At 37.9% G+C, this 20,581-nt stretch overlaps 1 long non-coding RNA gene across 1 annotated transcript in view; it reads right to left on the reverse strand.

The window, feature by feature from the left end:
* LOC125961006 (uncharacterized) overlaps positions 1–18,084 on the reverse strand; it is an 807,507-nt gene extending 789,423 nt beyond the window's left edge. The window contains exon 1 of the long non-coding RNA XR_007471298.1: positions 17,953–18,084. This is a non-coding gene — a long non-coding RNA (uncharacterized LOC125961006). The remainder of the gene's footprint in view (positions 1–17,952) is intronic.
* Between the last annotated feature and the right edge of the window lie 2,497 nt (positions 18,085–20,581).

The raw sequence follows: 20,581 nt of genomic DNA on the forward strand, positions 1-20,581 counted from the left end.
GGAGTATTTCACTGGAAAATCTCCCCACAGAGAAATGGTCAGACCTGGAAGAGTTCTGATGGGCCTCATGCTACGAGTTGGCACATGATGCTTCCAGCTCCTCTGTGGGGACAAATAGCAGAGGGAGAGGTTCCCACTGTGCCCCATTTGGGCATTGAACTGTTTACTATATGCAAGCTTAACCTCCAAATGGTTTCTGGGCCTTACAAGTCCCAGGAACATATATTTATCTTTTAAATAAATAAGTAAGCTAACATTTATAAAGAGTTTTACAACCTTCTGCCACATCCACAACCTAATGAAATTCTGTACCAAATCCAATGCATATGTATCTGTACTTTTGTCATGTGGGGAAACTGCTTAGCGATGAAATTACTAAGTTGACTTAATTTGCGTTATTTGGCCTCCAAAAATCTCATGCTCTTTTCCCCTACACCATTCTTTCCATTTACTGAATGACCTTAGACTATCTAAACCTTGGTCATGGAAATTTCCCCAAGAAAGCACTCAGAAATCTTACCTCTTAGTATGTCAGGTGTCCAGGCAGTGAGCAGCTCTTGAATGCTACATGAGAGCCCTTTCATAATGAAGATACCTTACAGGGAAGCAGAGACTAGATCACTCAGCTATATGGCCCTCTTTCCACTGTGTGGAAATAAGGGGCTAGGCTTTGATCTGATGCTTAGTGAACACCCTGTGTGCTCCTGACTTGAATTTTTTTAAATTTTATTTTATATTGGAATACAGTTGATTAACAATATTGTGTTTGTTTCAGGTGCACAGAAGAGTGAACCAAATATACATGTATCTCTTCTTTTTCAAATTCTTTTCACAGTTAGGTTATTACAGAGTATTGAGCAGAGTTTCTTGTGCTATACAGTAGGCCCTTGTTGGTTATCTATTTTAAATGTAACAGGGTGCACATGTCAATCCCAAACTCCCAATCTATCCCTCCCCCCTACCCTACCCCCCTGGTAACCATAAGTTCATTCTGTAAGTCTGTGAGTCTATTTCTATTTTGTAAATAAGTTCATTTGTATCTTTTTTTTTTTAGATTCCACATATAAGTGATATCATATGATATTTGTCTTTCTCTGTCTGACTTACTTCACTTAGTATGATAATCCCTAGGTCCATCCATGTTGCTGCAACTGGCACTATTTCATTCTTTTAAATGGCTGAGTAATATTCCATTGTATATATGTATCACATCTTCTTTGTATATTCATCTGTCAATGGACATTTAGGATGCTTCTATAATCTCCAAAAGTTACAAACAGCTCATGTAACTCAATATCAAAAAACAAACAGCCTAGTCAAAAAATTGACAGAAGACCTAAATAGACATTTCTTCAAAGAAAACATACAGATAGCCAAGAGGCACATGAAAAGATGCTCGACATTGCTAATTATCGGAGAAATGCATATCAAAACTACAATGAGATATCACCTCACACCAGTCAAAATGGCCATCATAAAAAAGTCTACAAACAATAAATGCTGGAGAAGGTGTGGAGAGAAGGAAACCCTCCTACACTGCTGGTGGGAATGTAAATTGGTGCAGCCACTATGGAGGACAGTATGAAGGTTCCTTAAGAAAGTAAAAATAGAGCTACCATATGCTCCAGCAATTCCTCTCCTGGGCATATATTTGGAGAAAAACATGGTTTGAAAGGATACATGCACCCCAATGTTCATTGCAGCACTGTTTACAATAGCCAAGACATGACTTACATTTTTAATCTCATCCTTTCTCTCCATTTGCTATGACAGGCCCAAGCTCCCTCATCACCAAAGCCCCAATTGTCCTCCTCTATGCTAGTTCATTCTAGAAGCTTCCAGTTCTTAAGTAGTTCCTGAATTTGTTGTCATAGAGAGAGAAGCCTGTGTGTGGGAAGCCAGATGGAAGAGGGACGGCAGAGCAGATTTGGGCTTTGAGTGCAGCTGCCCCTCTCAAGCAACTTAACACAGTCTATTTGTAGAAGGCCCAGACATCATACCATGCCACCTCTTCCAAGCAATTGAGCAGCACTGTTTTCTGCCTTGACCCTCTGTGCTTTATTTCTGTTACTATGTAATTTCTGACTCCATTTCCTAAATTCCTATAATATTTCTGGTCCTTCACTTTGTTAAAAGATAAAACTTCTGTCTATGGCTTAGTGAATTCATTGCCCATGTCAATTCTGCAGTCATGACCCTCCTCTTATTGTCTGTGTATTTTTATTCTCACTACTCCTTCCTAACAACTTTTATATAAAATATTCCTTTGATAGAACCTGATTTCAAAACACCCTAACATGCAGCTCCCAGACAAGAGAGGGACAAACCATACAACTTTGGAAAGCTGTTATGCCTCAGTAGAACTTATTTTCATCTATAAAATGAGGGAGTTCAACTACATCACTTCCTAAAAAGGAAGGAAAAAAAGAAAGAAGGAAAAAAGGAAGGAAGGAAGGAACTCAGTGAACACACAAGATGAATGATCACAATCTGGGAGGTGGAGTGAAATTTAAGGAAAATAAAATCTATTGTCTTCAATTATACCAATGGAGAAACTATTATATCAGTAGAACTTAGATGGTATTGGTTATGGGCTTCATTGAGACTCATATGAAAGCTATGCACACTTAACAGAAGAAAGTGTATGTACATATAATTATAAACATATGCATACAATTTCACTGAAGCCTACCCTAACCTTAGGTTAAGAGCCCTGCAACTGGCATTCAGCTCAAGTCTCAGTGCAGTTGCTGTTTGGGCCACAAATTTGGTATTTAACTTAGAAAACATGTGTCATATAACCATCTTGAATTTCCTGTAATTATTTCATGCATATTAAATTAACATATTTAACTATGGCATTTGCTGAATATTTTTACAACAAATATGTAGGAAAAAAAGACCAGTAGAAAATGTGCACACATTTAAGTCAAATTAAATAATCAAATTTATGGTACAGGTACCATTTCACATTAAATCCATTCATTTCTATAAAGTTAATAAAACTTTTTATTAAGTACACTTACCAATCAGCAAACAAAAATTATTTATCACATGGAGTATTCTACTTTTAATGTGGGTCATATGACCCACATATTGAAAGCTTAGATGATTTGAGTTCAACTTCTTATCCTGAGATATGTGAAGCTGAAAGGTTATTAGGTTAGGTTTTATATTAAATTGATACAATGAATGCTTGAGAAAGAGGTGCCTGTCTGCTTGGGTGATAAATGATTGTGCATCTAAAATGTTATTACAACTTCACTGAATTATGAAACATTGCTAATATAATTAATTATGAAAATATACCAAATCTGCTGAAGAGAGATAAATTAAAAAAATGAACCCAGCAATATTCCAAAACATAATAAAGAGGTTTTTAAATTGTTGCTTTAACCTTAAGTGTTTTCAGCTGACTTTATATTCTTACTTAAAAATAGCCATTATACTCCCCAATAAGAATATATAATGTAATTCACTAGTGTTGATTGACTTACGCCAAAAACTACAGGAAATATCTGAAGGCCAGATAAATGAGAATATGTCCAAATGTCAGAAAACCCTTGAACAAACCTTGTGTTTTCTTAACATGGTCAATAAGAAAAGGCCAGTGGCTGCTGAATGCTTAGGCATTGTCAGTGAAGGAGAAGTTGTCCAAATAATACATGAGACAGTGTAAGTAAGTATAATTGCTGGTGCAGCAAAATTCAGGTATAAAAATCCACAGATGTCATATTTTTCCCGACAGTAAGGAAAATGTGACATGTAGTCACTACACAGAAAAAAATTAACACAAGTAAGAATTTAAATGGGTTCATATATGGCTATAAGATGAATAAGGTCTGAGGATCTAATAGAACATGGTGACTATAGTTGATTATATTATATAACACTGTTATACTATAAAATCCATTGTGTGATAGATTTTTTTTTCAGGGAGTCAGAGGAATTTTGTTAAAGTACCAGCAGACCTTTAAAAAATGGACTATCATATAGATGTTATAAAAATAATATATTTTAAGCATCTATTAGTTTGTACAGAACAAAATATTCTGCAGTGAAAAACACAAAATGCCAATATGAGTTAGGATGCTCTGGTTACAAGTATCAGAAAACCACACTTAAACCTCAAATAATAAGGAAATTTATTCTTTCACATGACGGGGGTCCAAAGTTGGGCAGTTTCTTGTGTTCGTTGATTTGAGCACTCAGTGATGTATATGATCAAAGAATACGTTATTTTTATTTCTCCACTTTCCATTTTTGGGACTGTCTTCTTTCTTGGAATGGTAACAAGAGGCCAGTGCAAGTGTTACATGGTGATTGTCTCTTCCTGAGTTCTTTCATTTTGTTCTAACTTTTCATGATTCTCTTTTACGAATCCAAATTGACCTGCTATTGTGGCATAGTATTTCTCAATTTCATTCAGTTGCTAATGATGAGCCTCTTTTAGCTAGATGACGTAACTAGGCTTTTTGTTCCATTTCACTCATTTTTGTAAAGACTATTTAGAACTCTGTAATGCTTTTAATGTTCCTTCAATCCTTTGATTTTTTTATTTCTGTATCAAGTTGATATTTTCCCTTTTATTATTCCAAGACACACATCTTCATTTGCAACTGCATTTTAAAAACGCCATTCCTTTCTTTTTTTCTTTTTTTTTTTGCTTTACTAATGTTCCTTTTAATTCTGAAGAGTTTCCTTTTGCAATTTAATTTCTTGTGTCTCCTCAATAATTTTGCCACCCTGCTCTCTATATTGAGTTTCTGCTTCCTGGGGCATTAGCCACTGAGTACTGATCATACTATAGCTGATTATACTACAGAACATTTATACTATATAACACTGTGTTGTATAATTGAAATTAGCTAAAAAAGTAAAACTTAAATGTTCTCACACAAATATATATGCATATATTTCAATATACTTCATATATATCAATATTTGAGGTTATGGGTGTGTTAACTAGTAGGGAGGAATCCTTTCACAATGTACACATATGTCAAATTATCACAATGTACAGCTTAAATATCTGACAATTGTATTTGTCAATTATACCTCAATAAAGCTGAAAAAAATAACTTAGGTGACCCAGAATCCAGTTCCAATCTATAGAATTCAAACTCAGAAGGACTCATGTCAATTCCAGACTGGTATGTAAAGGAGTATGCATTCCTAGTCCCAGTTATGACACCATTTCACCAGATGGTCATGGGAAAACCATAGATTTAGAACTGGTAGGTAGACTGTATGTTATATTTACCAGAACTATTATTATTTAAATTGAGAAAAATCCAACCCAAAATATCTTTTAATAAAAAAAAAAAGAGAGAAAATTTGTTTAATGCCCAACAAAACTAGGAAGTTGAAGGAAATCTGGAGGTAGATCATTGGTTACACCTGAATTCAGACACTAAAATAATATCAAGGGGGCTTCCCTTTACTCCTCAGATAGATATTCTACACCTTCAACAATAGCAACATACTTAAGTCCTAGAACCTAATAGAAGCAAGGTAGCAACTGATTAGATGATCTTTATAACCTGTTCTCATCTTTAGATTCAGAGTCTAAGAATTCTTAGCATACTAATATTCAGCATCAGAGCATTTGATAGCCATGCTATTTTTTTTTAATTTATTTTATTTATTTATTTTTGGCGGCATTGGGTCTCCGTTACTGCGCACAGCTTACTCTAGTTGCAGTGCGCAGGCTTCTCATTGCAGTGGCTTCTCTTGCGGGCTCTAGGTGCGCAGGTTTCAGTAGTTGTAGCACGTGGGCTCAGTAGTTGTGGCACGTGGGCTCAGTAGTTGTGGCGCATGGGCTTATTTGCTCTGCAGCATGTGTGATCTTCCTGGACCAGGGTTCGAACCCATGTCCCCTGCATTGGCAGGCAGATTCTTAACCACCGCGCCATGCAGGAAGCCCCAGACATGCTATTTTGAGTTAATTATATCAATTTAAAAAATACTGTTGGGTCTGGTAGACTGTCTTAATTTTTGTACTGTCTCCTAAATATTTAGCTAGAGGTTCATGTTGAATTCAGCCCAAGAATAATTAGGAAGCACCTTGAGATGCAGAGCCACATAATCCTGGGGCCAGATGCCTCTTTACCAGCCATGTGAACTTAATCAATTCACTTAGCTTTTCTAAGCCTTAATTTCTTCATCTAAAAATAAGGATAACAATATCACCACCCACCCCAAAGGGTTATTGTAGCTAATAAAGGATATCACATATGTAAACTTCTAGAGGAGTTCCGAGCATACAGAAAAAAACCTACTCTAATTCCAGTCATTCCCTAAGCCTAACCCTAACCCTGTAATTTCTATTTATTTAAAAATATTTATTGAGTACCTACAATGGACCAGGCACTATGGTAGATATCAGAATTCAAAGATGAGTAATACATGTTCTATATTGTTCAAGCTCTTGAAATCTAATGAAATGAAAGGAGAAGAAATGATCAGAACCCTAATGGATGCACGCTCTAAACCTTCCATGCCGTGCTGAGAAACAATCATCTCTTTCCTGATGATGAGGCTTTACAAGAAAAACTCCATCTCCCTGAGAATGAGTTTTCTCCCAGGATGCAACCTTGTCCCATATACAGATAACTAATTGACAAGCTGCTCCACCAGCCAGGCAAACATGCCCTAACATATAAGGATGATAGCGACAGGACAGAGCATAAAATCAAGATGGTGATCTCATTCCAAAGTAGGATTCAGAATGTGATAAGAGGTTGAGCTGACCCAGCCCTCAAATATGTGTTGGGGCCAATTATTTACTCACTTGCTAAGAGGAAGTCAGCAAAATTCTCTAATGGACCCAGAAAAAGATCTGTATCAAGTGTAGTCAACTTGAATTGCATTAGTTTCACCCAAACATAAAGTCCTGCAGTTCAGCAGTCAGTTCAATTCCTGAGGGAATTTTATATGTCACTGTCACTGAAGCCAAAATATGTATTCAGCCTCCTAGAATATGGACTAATGGAAGTTGTATTTGAACCCACAGCTTGTGGACTGCTGAGAGATTGAGTTTCTAAATATAAATACAACTCTCTGTGGACATAGCTGAAACATCTCTCAGCCCCTTAAATTGATGTATTACGCCAATCACAAGGGACAGTGGAGAGAAGTGTTGAGAAGTGATTTTCTCAATTCACAATTCATTCATTAGCTTTACTTGGGCATCTGTGTAGGATACAAGACTACCAGATTATAAATTATAAGAGAACATGGATTGTGTATATCTTTCCACCATTGCATGTCTAGGTTCTGGGACAGTCCCTGATAAAAATTGGTGCTCAATAATGAGCTTCCAGTGAGGATCAAATACTCCATAGAAGAAGTGTTTCCTTTTACAGAGGATCTTCTGGAGACCGCTGTTCACTCTATCACCTGCTTCCCTCTTCATACTCTGGTCAACCAACTCTGTACAAAGTGCTATTCAATACCACCATCTTACAGTTCTGTCTATTGATCTCAGTGGCAGAGCTGAGCAACTCTGGGGTTGAAATTCACATTGCTCAGGAGTATGTGGAAGCCTGTTGAGCCAGTCAATGCTGAAAAATTATGATAGCATGGCAGGCTGGGGGCTTAGAGGTAAATAAAAGCTTCATCACAAATCGGTTGAGGCAAGAAGTTTATAAAGAGGAAAAAAAGAGAAAGACAAGCGTAGGCCAAAGCTGCTACTTCATTCATACAAAAATAATTTTCATTATTCTGAAATAAGATGTCGTGCTAATTTTGAAAGAAATAAGAAACACAAGAAAACTCTATGCGATATGAAGTCCAACATAATGACAAGGAAGCGTATTGGTAAAGCACAAATGTCTCTTCTAATGATTTTACTTTATCTCTCAGTCTGTTTCCTCCTTTGTAAACTGTGGTTAGTAATTGTGCTGACCTCATAGGGCTGTCCCAAGGATTAATTCAGAAATTGTATGCAGAGTGCCTGATGTACAGTTTGACTAAGATGACACAATTTTTCAGTTATTAAGCAGGGAAGAGCAAAATTTTTGATAATCAATGATTTTGGAAACAGCGAATTACATCAAGTTGAGTAGGTATATTTTCTATAGGGTATCTCAGGTCAGAGCCAATAAGATGTATTGCCATTTTTCACGATGGGGATGTATTATTCTACATTTCCTAAACTCATCTGCCCCTACCTACAGAACTTCATTTTCTAAAGCAGGCAAAAAACTCTTGTTCTATGTGTCCCACTTTGGGAACTTCTAATTAAGGTCAAACCATTTACTGTGAAGAAAGAGGACCCAGCAGGGCCTGCACTGAGGTAAAGCAGATGAAGTGCTTAGGGTGCAAAATTTCAGAAGCCAGTAATTCTCAGGGCTGACACTGCACTTTCACGAAAACAGCGCTGAGAGTATTTTTAATGGGCCTCCTTAAATTTTGTGCCCTAGGCATCCCCCTTGCCTCACCCTATCCTGGTCCTAGGACGGAGATCCTGAGAAAGAAGGTGCCTGCCCATATGACAGAGATAGGGTTGGAACCTGGACTTGAATGCAGCATCCTGATTTTCACATGAATCTCTTCCCATAAGAGAGTAGTTACCTTTGAGGATAACTTGAAAATTTCCTTAGAAACGTCAAGTATCTGAAACACCAAACTGTCTGCTTTCTAACCAGCCAGACTCACAATTGCTCTGCCAGTTCCCTAACTCAAGGTTAGACTGGGGTTCATGTCTGGGATTTTATTAAGAAACTATAAAATATTGATCTGCTTAACTTGTATTAGGATTTAAAACAACACAAAACTGTCGGATGGCATTTATGGATGTAACCCAAAGAGACTCATTGTGTGTAGGGTTGAGAGAATGATCTTTTACATTCATTGGTCTTTAAGTTTCATATTAAGCATGTAGAAATAGGAGTCACTATTTAATCCATTGTCATGACTCTTCCATCGAGGGCCAGGTTCATAAAGCAGGAACAATGGATACAATTAGGACCCTCTGCAAAGTCTTATATTCCATTTCTTTCCTGGACTCATTCACTTCCATCAGCTAGTATTTTTATGCTTCCCTCAATCACCTAAACTTTACAAAAAATAAAACATCCGCTTAATGCACACTGGAGGGACACAAGAGGAAATTAATGGGAAAATTTTATGGACGTGTCATTGAGAAGGCGCTTTTGGAAAGACCAATAACAACAATAGCAAAAAGGCTTTAGATTTATAAAGAAGAGCTCCATCACAGTGTCCTTTGAGAAATGTGAGATTTGTCATGGGTTGGTAGAGGGGGAAAAAGAAGAGGGGGGAAGGGGAGAGGGGGAGAGGGAAAGAGGGAGGGAGAGGGAGGGAAAGAGAGAGAGAGAGAGAGAGAGAGAGAGAGAGAGAGAGAGACAGAGAGAGACAGAGAGAGACAGAGAGAGACAGAGAGAGGGAGAACCTCAAACTACAAAGTTAGTCTTCTTTAGGAGTACCCAAATCAGATGCTACAAATTCAGATTCATTAAAATTGATCTGCTAACTCATAGACAAAACCCTGAAACCCTCTCTTAATTAATATAAGAGAGATATATTATATAATTAATTAATTAATATAATTTATATTATAAGATATATTATTATATATAATATAAGATATATTAATAGATATAATTAATATAAATTAATATAACATTTTTTTAAAATTGAATATTTGTTTCCCCAGTTCACTCCAGCCTTGATATTAGAATCAGAAAGTACCTGCTTTTGGCAGGCATAGTCAGAAAACTAAACACATAACAACTGGAAGTGAAAAATAAATACAGAGAGACATTGTAAAAAGTAGACACAAAAGGCAACAAATACAGATGTTTAGTAAATGGAAAAACAGTCCTATGCATTCAAAACCCTGGAGGACACTGCTAAAATGCCACACTGCATAATTAACAGTAGTCATAATATTCATTCACTGTTTCAACACAGAACACCTGATTATGTGTCAAGCACTGTTCTAGTTGAGAACAGATTCTAGAATGACCAAGAAAGCCAAAGGCATCACTCTTATGAGTTTACGCTGTCACAGCGGAGGCAAATGAGATACAATAAAAGTAATATAAAAATAATATCATATACATATATATATTAATGACTCTCTTAACAAAGACAGGATATTCATTTTAAAAAAAGGTTAATTAAAAACATCTCTTTCATAAGACACAGAAAGAAATATACCGCATGATCTCCCTTTATGTAGAATCTAAAAAAGTCAAATACATAGAAGCAGAGAGTAGAATGGTGGTTACCAGGAGCAGGGAGGTGGGGGAAATGGGGCCATATTGGTCAAAGGGTACAAAGTTGCAGTTATTTGGGATGATTAAGTTTAGAAAACTAACGTACAGCATGATGATTACAGTTAATAATACTGTATTGAATACTGGACATTTGTTAAGAGAATAGATTTCAGCTTCTCTCATGACACACACAGAAAGGTAACTATAGGAGGATATGGATATACGAATTAGCTTGACTGTAGTAATCATTTTACTACGTAGACATATATTGAAACATCATGTTGTACACATATATATAATTTTATGAAAATTTTTCTTTCCTCCTTTCTTCCTTTCTTCTTCTTCATTCATATTGGGATCTTAAATATGTACATGCTGCTTCATTGATCAAAAGTTACTATTATCTGAAATTTGACTATATTTGCCTTATAGTTTCTATGCCTGCTCCTTCTTTCCTTCAGTGTAAACAATTTTACCAAGTAATAATGTGATCCCTAGAGAGTCAGCAAAAGAAAGAAGGAAGATAAGGACCAAATATGATTACTCCTTAGACAGGATACTTAAACTCAGGGAAACTGAGATTTAGCTTTGCACATGGTGGTGCCACAGGGTAACGAATTATGGTCTGTTGCAAAGGCTTTGGAGTTCTGCAGACCTGACTTTAAATTCTAGCTCAGCTACCTAGTAACTGTACACACTTGGGCAAGTGAATTTTTCTCTCTGGGCCCCAATTTCTTTACCTGTAAAACTGGGTTTATAGTAACACCTTTCTGAGAGCATTAAAGGGAAATTTACTTGGACATGAGTTAAGAGCTTTCACATTCAGTATTAACTAACACATCAGTAGGAGCAACATGAATGGCAGCTCCCTTTTATTTCTTTCACTCTTTACTTATTCTGCCAAAGTCATGAATGAAAAGTCAGATTGACTGTCCAGTCTCTAGCTCAGATGTACCCAGTAAGATATGTGAATTGCTGGCCTGGAACAAGAATGTAAGTGGTCTGTGTTCAAGAAACACAGGTTTTAACTATGCAAAAGAACCTACCTGGGAAGTTCCACTCTACAAATCCCAGACTCATTATCCATAACACTGAGCTCAACAGCCTTGACCATTCAACACTAAGTACCATCTTGGCTTCAGAAGCAGAGGGAGTGCTTTACTTCCATGTTCTATCTACAGTGCGCCTGGTCACATGCCAAGTGCTCTCTTTAAAGCCCCCCAAACCCTAATGATCCTGAACATGAAAACATGTACTGAGCTGCCATAATCACTAATGACCAAAGGCAAATACAAGGAAAATAAGAGCACTAAAGAGACTTGACCCAATTTTGGATCCTGGCCAGATGTTCAAGGCGTGCCAACTGCTTTTGGCACAGGTCACACCTGCTGAACTAGCAATAATAAAAGCTTTCGGAAGATCACAGGTAAATTAAATGGTTACAGATAAGTGGTCTAACAATTCTGTCTCAACCAGAGAAGGGATAGGATGCTATTTAATAACATGCAAGTGGAACTGAAGGTTAATGACCTTGCATTTTATAATTTAATGAGGCACACACAGTACCACACTGAAAGTAAATGGACTGTCAAATACAAATGCATACACTGGCATTTTAAAAATAAATTATTATAACAGTAATTGCAATTAAATTGCTGTATTTTAATATGGCCTAGTAATTAAGTAATGAATGGCTTGCTGCCTGGTTCTTGCTTAAACTGGCACCAAATAAAACTATTACAGTCAGTTCAAGAAGTTTTGAATATATCCTCAAAATTCGTACAGCAGTGGAGGTACATAGGAATCCCAACTATATAAATGACTATTCCTTCTCCCCCTTGCCTTTTTGACGAGTATCTGCAAAGGAAAACAATATCACAGTGAACTGCGTGAACTTGAGCCCCTCTTTTTTTGTGTGGTACGCGGGCCTCTCACTGTTGTGGCCTCTCCCGTTGCGGAGCACAGGCTCCGGACACGCAGGCTCAGCGGCCATGGCTCACGGGCCCAGCCGCTCCGCGGCATGTGGGATCTTCCCGGACCGGGGCACGAACCCGCGTCCCCCGCATCGGCAGGCAGACTCTCAACCACTGCGCCACCAGGGAAGCCCTTGAGCCCCTCTTTTATCTCAAGAAATACTGTCAATTCTGACTCAGTCTTCGCCTGAAGTTTTTTTTTTTCCCCATAAAGCTTAGAGCAACTCTCAGGCATGTAATTTCACCATCCATCTATTTTTTTTAGTACAGAAAGGATAACACCCTTGTCAGAAATGCCACAATTGTGAGCTCTGGTTCTGTGTGATGGGATTCTTTTGGGTCACCTTCCCCATTGTGTGCTCCCATTGCTCCTGTGTTACCCACGTCATAGCACTGTTCTTCCCATGTTCCAATCAATCATTTACTCATGGGTCTATTTATGTTGTTTCCTAAGGGCAGGGCCATGACCTGCTATATTTCCACAGAACCTTAAATATAATACAGGCTCAAAAATATTGAAAGGAAAGAAGAAAGGAAAGCTAATTCACAGCTCATCACAATCACCAAGTGCCCATCTGTAAGGACTAAGTAAACCAATTCATATTTATTTTAGTGTCTGCCAACTACAAGCATTTTTATATCTACAAAGACATACAATTTACAATCCCTGCCCTCAGATGAAGTACAGTCCATTTACTAAAATGCATACCTGCGTAAAGGTAGAATCACTTTTTGCAGACACTACATTAAAAACAATATGAGCTCTCCAGTCCTCACCATGATGGCATGAGATAGGTATTATTATTATCTCTACTTTGTATATGAGGCAGAGAGATTAGGAAAATTTCCCAAAGCCTCTTCCCTAGTAAATGACACAGTCAGTCCCAAATCAACTGGCTCTATAGCCTGCACACTTAATTCCCATAAGATGTAAGTATAGATTTAAAGGAGGTAAATGTCATTTTTCTCTATGCATTAGGGTGTTTGGAGACACTGACAGCAGAAGTTGACAGTGTCTTAAAGGGTTGGAAGAGTCAGATGGAGAAAGAGCAGGTGGGTCTCCCAACTGAGGAAAGTCAGCACAGAGATGAAAGTGAACATGGTGTGGCTGGAGCCCAGGAATCAGGTGGATCGTATAAAATAAAAGGCTATAGAATTAAGGTGTAGAGGACTTTGCCATCCACACTAAAGAAGCCTTCAGATATTCTTGACACACAATCTTTACAGCCAGAAGCCTCTCTCGTCACCTGCACTATCTGTAAGAGAAATTCCTCAACCAAATACTCATCGAAGTGATAACAGTTTGTTTCTCCCCAGGCTTCTCATGTGGTTGTTCAAATATGGTCCAAGCAGCAAATAGATAACTCTGCCGCTCTCTTTACATGCCCAGCTGCACAGAGTAGTAAGTCTACAGAGGGCAGAATGGCAGACGTTGGAATCTGCTTCCTTTCCTCTTTGCAGAGATTTCACTGGGAGTGTTTCTTGATTTGCTAGTGCTTGGTATGCCAATGACAAACTACTTTGACTGAGACTCTAGTCTTGGATAAACAAGGAAGGAAAATGTTTATGCATTCACCTCATTTGTCATTGTTCTCTGCTATTTCTTTTGGCCCACAAAGTTGAGAACAAAAGCTGTTTCATGCATCAATATTTTGGTTAAAAAGATATTTTATTAAATTGGGGTAGTGGGTGATGGGGATGATTTTAGACCTTATCAATTAGCTATTGCTTGAAGGAAACAAGATGGGCCCTCTCTTGCTGGATATCAGTCAGGTTGCTGTCTCTCTAAGGACTAGATTTCTGGATTAGTCTATAATCAATTCTGCCTTGCTGATCCGAGCTCCAGTCTAATGCAATCATAACATGCTGTGCTTAGCCTGACTCATTGCAGAGGACAGCTTCTTATAGGGCAGGCCCTGACCTTAAGGAAGCCCCTGGGGAAATTTCACTTAAGATCAATTTCTTGGGAAATAACAAATCAGGGAAAGGGTCCTGTAGAGCTGTTTGAAAGACAGGCTTACCTGGGAGTCATGAATATATGAAGATTTTTAACTATTTCAGATCAACATCATCAATAATTATAGCTAATAACAACAAAGTTATTTAATAACCACAATTATCAACATTTTTTATCATAACAACTTCTTCCTTGGAAGAAAACTATGACCATTTGCCCCATGACTCTGCTTTGGGACTATTAGTTCCCCTTGCTAAGTTGATTATCAGAGGATAAGCACAGTTTGATGCCAGAGTGGTTGGAAGGTATTTGAGATGAAACTTAGGTACTTGCTACTCATGTACCTGACGGGGCTTCTCCCACCTATAGCACTTGCAGAGTGATTATTTAAATAATATGTAATCCCATATGGCTCAGTCCTTTCATCTTTATTGGATGAGGGATAGACACCTGAGTAAGGGTGGACTACCCATAAACCGGCTATTCCTTGACTTTGAAAAACGAACAAAGGCTCTTAGACCTCCGACTTGGAAATGTGAACCAGAAGACACAGAAGGGAATTTCTGACTGTGGAGTTTCAAAGTCTTGTGATCTTCAGGTTGAGGCTGCTATTACCAGACTATATAGACACACAGCTTGAAGGAGTAGCATCTAGGAAAAATGAAATGAGGAGAAATAGAGCAGAAATGAGCATATGTGCAGAGGGCCTACCAAGAGAAGACAGAAGAAAGTGAGATTAACAGAGTATCACAGGGCTTCCCTGGCGGCACAGTGGTTGAGAGTCTGCCTGCCGATGCACGGGACACGGGTTCGTGCCCCGGTCCTGGAAGATCCCACATGCCGCGGAGCGGCTGGGCCCGTGAGCCATGGCCGCTGAGCCTGCGCGTCCGGAGCCTGTGCTCCGCAATGAGAGAGGCCACAGCAGTGAGAGGCCCGTGTACAGGAAAAAAAAAAAAAAAAAGAGAGATTATCACATAGCAGAACTGCCTTTCTAGAGATTTGATTCTTTATTTTCTTTTTGCGGTACGCGGGCCTCTCACTGCTGTGGCCTCTCCCGTTGCGGAGCACAGGCTCCGGACGCGCAGGCTCAGTGGCCATGGCTCACGGGCCCAGCCGCTCCGCGGCATGTGGGAATTCTCCCGCACCGGGGCACGAACCCGTGTCCCCTGCATCGGCAGGCGGACTCTCAACCACTGCGCCGCCAGGGAAGCCCCCAAGATTTGGTTCTTAATCTCCCTTTGGTTTAGTGCTGAGCTATTCTCAGGCTGTCCTGAGAACTCCCTGTAATCATTCAATAACGGCTCTTCCTGCTCCTTCTGTTTGAGCTTGTCTTCCCTATCATAAAAGTAGGTGTAACTAGAAGAGAAACCCTATGGTCACTCTGCAAACAAAAAGCTGGACTAAGAACTAAACACAAATTTGGTTTTCCTAAATCTTCACTTCATACAGGTCAATGCTATGAGAATGATCTGGAAAAAGTATAAGCAAAAGTATCTGTAACACTTGAGAGAGTCATGAGGAAGCCTTTTGAATCTGGTCGTGCTCAGAGAAGACACAGTGCCTTGTCTGGTGCAGTAAAGGTCTCAGGGCTCATGGGAAAGAAGCAGGGGCTGTGCAGCCCTGCAGAGCAAGATTTGAATCTGACTCCTCCACTTACTATGTTATCCTAGGCTAGCTAGTTCACTTTTCTGAGCCTCAGTTTCTGCATCTGTGAAATCGAGATAGTAAAATCCAACTTGTGCATGTTGGGGACAGACTAAATATAATAGTATCTATATAGCTTCCAATATAATTCCTATCACGAAGTTGAAAAATTTAGTCCTTTCTCTTGCAGGACAATTTGTCAAGTGGAAAGTAGACTGAATTTCAACTTCCATTTACCCCCTCAGCTCTGCTCTTATGTACAATACATCTGCATGATGGTCCTAAATATGTGGTATTTTGTAAGTGGTAATTACCATGTTGTGGGTGATTTATATCAGGGAAACAACATAGATTCATTTAAGGCAGCTGAAACTAATATTTTCCCTTAGAGAAAGTTAAATAACTGGTAGAATTGTTGGGATGAAAATTTTAAAAGAATCAGAAAGGGTTTAAAACAGTAAGGAAAATCAAGGCAGTTCAGTGAGTTGTCAAAAGAACCAATTATACCTCATTGGTTATAATGAAAAGTGGTTTGCACTTATCTATTTCAGATTAATTTTTAAGCTGAGAGATGACCAAATTCACCCCCAGCACCAAATCAGAAAGAGATTGACATGGAAAGAAAACACATCCCGGACTTCTTAAAGATAAGCAACCAGCCAAGAAATAGTTGAGCTCTGTGTGATGTAGAGTACATAATTCAAAATGACATAGAAGGGTGTGGGGGGAAGGTTTGCCTAATTTTATGGATGTGGAGGATAAATTCTGCTGACAGATTTATGGGTTATAACCAGCTGAAGTCCTTCTGTTGAAACGTTCAGTTGTTTCCTTTGGAGACAAAATCAGTTAATCTTATGGCCCTTTAGATGATATTTCCCCAGGACTTCATGGATTTTAAATATGTCTAAGGGGAATTTATCCAATCTGACTCAATGCCACAATGGTAGTGATCTGAGGCCTTGAGTAGTAGCAGCTCTAAAAGTGATACAGACCTTCCCAAATGGTGTTTTACATGGAGGACAGAAAGCCTGATATAATTAATACAAACTAATTAAAAACAGATATAATTAATACAAACTAAATTAATACAAACAAAAGGGATGGGGACATTATTTGTAAACCCTGATTCTCTTTAAGGTTTCTGCTGATAAAATTGCTGAGCAAATAATATCCCAAGACCCTGTGAGAACTGGTTACTAGCACTGTGTTCCTTTTGCAATTTTCAGGAGAAATGGAAATAAAAGAACTTAGAACCATATCATTCTCATCTTCAAAGCAAGGGAACATGACAGGTACAAAGAATACCTTAAATAAACACTGAAAATTGGTTTAAAAGTATCATCCAAGAGACAAGTCAGAGGAAATGCTTTTATTTCCAGGGCTGGTAGATCTCATATCTACGTTTAAATGTTACCAAGTTCACAAAAAAACTTCAATTTAGTATTAACAGTCATGAAAAAAAACAAAAAGCAAGAACTTTTAAAGTTCAACTAAACTGAGTTACTTTAGTTATTTTTTTTCAACATCTTTATTGGAGTATATTTGCCTGACATTGTTGTGTTAGTTTCTGCTATATAACAAAGTGAATCAGCTATACGTATGCATATATCCCCATATCTCCTCCCTATTGCATCTACCTCCCACCCTCCCTATCCGACACCTCTAGGTGGTGACAAAGCACCGAGCTTATCTCCCTGTGCTATGCAGCTGCTTCCCACTAGCTATGAATTTTACATTTGTATATAGGTAACTCAATTACGTTTCTTTTTATGGCTGAGTAATATTCCATTTTATATATGTGCCACATCTTCTTTATCCATTCATCTGTCAATGGACACTTAGGTTGCTTCCATGTCTTGCTATTGTACATAGAGCTGCAATGAACATTGTGGTACATGACTATTTTTGAATTATGGTTTTCTCAGGTTATATGCCCAGTAGTGGGATTGCTGGGTCATATGACAGTTCTATTTTTGGTTTTTTAAGGAACTTCCATACTGTTCTCCATAGTGGCTGTATCAATTTACATTACCACCAAGAGTGCAAGAGGGTTTTCTTTTCTCCACACCCCTTCCAGCATTTATTGTTTGTAGATTTTTTAATGATGTCTATTCTGACTGGTGTGAGGTGATACCTCATTGTGGTTTTGATTTGCATATCTCTAATGATTAGTGATGTTGAGCATCCTTTCATGTGCTTGTTGGCAATCTGTATATCTTCTCTGGAGAAATGTCTATTTAGGTCTTCTGCTTATTTTTGGATTGGGTTTTTTTTTTTGATATTGAGCTGCATGAGCTGCTTGTAAATTTTGGAGATTAAACCTTTGTCAGTTGCTTCATTTGCAAATATTTTCTCCCATTCTGAGGGTTGTCTTTTAGACTTGTTTAGGGTTTCCTTTGCTGTGCAAAAGCTTTTAAGTTTCATTAGGTCCCATTTGTTTATTTTTGTTTTTATTTCCATTTCTCTACGAGGTGGGTCAAAAAGGATCTTGCTGTGATTTATGTCATACAGTGTTTGGTCTATGCTTTCCTCTAAGAGTTTTTACAGTGACTGGACTTATATTTAGGTCTCTAATCCATTTTGAGATTATTTTTGTGTATGGTGTTAGGGAGTGTTCTAACTTCATGCTTTTACATGTAGCTGTCCAGTTTCCCCAGCACCACTCATTGAAGAGGCTGTCTTTTCTCCATTGTATACTCTTGCCTGCTTTATCAAAGATAAGGTGACCATATGTGCATGACTTCATCTCTGGGCTTTCTATCCTGTTCCATTGATCTATATTTCTGTGTTTGTGCCAGTACCAAATTGTATTGATTACTGTAGCTTTGTAGGATAGTCTAAAGTCAGGGAGTCTGATTTCTCCAGCTCCATTTTTCTTTTTCAAGATTGCTTTGGCTATTCGGGGTCTTTTGTGTTTCCATACAAACTGTGAAATTTTTCATTTTAGTTCTATGAAAAATGCCATTGGTAGTTTGATAGGGATTGAACTGAATCTGCAGATTGCTTTGGATAGCATAGTCATTTTCATAATGTTGATTGTTCCAGTCGAAGAACATGGTATATCTCTCCATCCTTGGTATCATCTTTAATTTCTTTCATCAGTGTCTTATAGTTTTCTGCATACAGGTCTTTTGTCACCTTAGGTAGGTTTATTCCTAGGCATTTTATTCTTTTTGTTGGAATGGTAAATGGGAGTGTTTCCTTAATTTCTCTTTCATATTTTTCATTATTAGTGTATAGGAATGCAAGAGATTTCAGTGCATTAATTTTGTATCCTGCCACTTTACCAGATTCATTGATTAGCTCTAGTAGTTTTCTGGTAGCATCTTTAGGATACACTATGTATAGTATCATGTCATCTGTAAATGGTGACAGTTTTACTTCTTCTTTTCCAATCTGGATTCCTTTTATTTCTTTTTCTTCTCTGATTGCCTTGGCTAAAACTTCCAAAGCTATGTTGAATAATAGTGGTGAAAGTGGGCATCCTTTTCTTGTTCCTGATTTTAGAGGAAATGGTTTCACTTTTTCACCATTGAGAATGATGTTGCCTGTGGGTTTGTCATGTATGGCCTTCATTATATTGAGGTGAGTTTCCTCTATGCCTACTTTCTGCAGAGTTTTTATCATAAATCAGTGTTGAATTTTGTCAAAAGCTTTTTCTGCATCTATTCAGATTATAATATGTTTTTTATCCTTTGTTAACATGGTGTATCACAATGAACAATTTGTGTATATTGAAGAATCCTTGCATTCCTGGGATAAACCCCACTTGATCATGGTGTATGATCCGTTTAATATGCTGTTGGATTCTATTTGCTAGTATTTTGTTGAGGATTTTTGCATCTATGTTCATCAGTGATATTAGCCCATAGTTTTCTTTTTTTGTGACATATTTGTCTGGTTTTGGTATCAGGGAGATGGTGGCCTCGTAGAATGAGTTTGGGAGTGTTCCTCCCTCTGCTATATTTTGGAAGAGTTTGAGAAGGATAAGTGTTAGCTCTTCTCTAAATGTTTGATAGAATTCGCCTGTGAAGCCATTTGGTCCTGAGCTTTTGTTTGTTGGAAGATTTTTAATCACAGTTTCAATTTCAGTGCTTGTGATTGGTCTGTTCATATTTTCTATTTCTTCCTGATTCAGTCTTGGCAGGTTGTGCATTTCTAAGAATTTGTCCATTTCTTCCAAGTTGTCCATTTTATTGGCATAGAGTTGCTTGTAGTAATCTTTCATGATCTTTTGTATTTCTGCAGTGTCAGTTGTTACTTCTCCTTTTTCATTTCTAATTCTATTGATTTGAGTCTTCTCCCTTTTTTTCTTGATGAGTCTGGCTAATGGTTTATCAATTTTGTTTATCTTCTGAAAGAATAAGCTTTTAGTTTTATTGATCTTTGCTATCGTTTCCTTCATTTCTTTTTCATTTATTTCTGATCTGATATTTATGATTTCTTTCCTTCTGCTAACTTCGGGGTTTTTTCATTCTTCTTTCTCTAATTGCTTTAGCTGCAACGTTAGGTTGTTTGAGATGTTTCCTGTTTCTTAAGGTAGGGTTGTATTGCTATAAACTTCCCTCTTAGAACTCCTTTTGCTGCACCCCATAGGTTTTGCATTGTCGTGCATTGTCATTTGTCTAGGTGCTTTTTGATTTCCCTTTCATTTCTTCAATGATCTCTTGGTTACTCAGTAGCATATTGTTTGTCTCCTTGTGTTTGTGTGTTTTTTTTTTAACATCTTTATTGGGGTATAATTGCTTTACAATGGTGTGTTA

The sequence above is a fragment of the Orcinus orca genome, chromosome 14 (genome assembly GCF_937001465.1).
Source record: "Orcinus orca chromosome 14, mOrcOrc1.1, whole genome shotgun sequence".
Lineage (NCBI taxonomy): Eukaryota > Metazoa > Chordata > Mammalia > Artiodactyla > Delphinidae > Orcinus > Orcinus orca.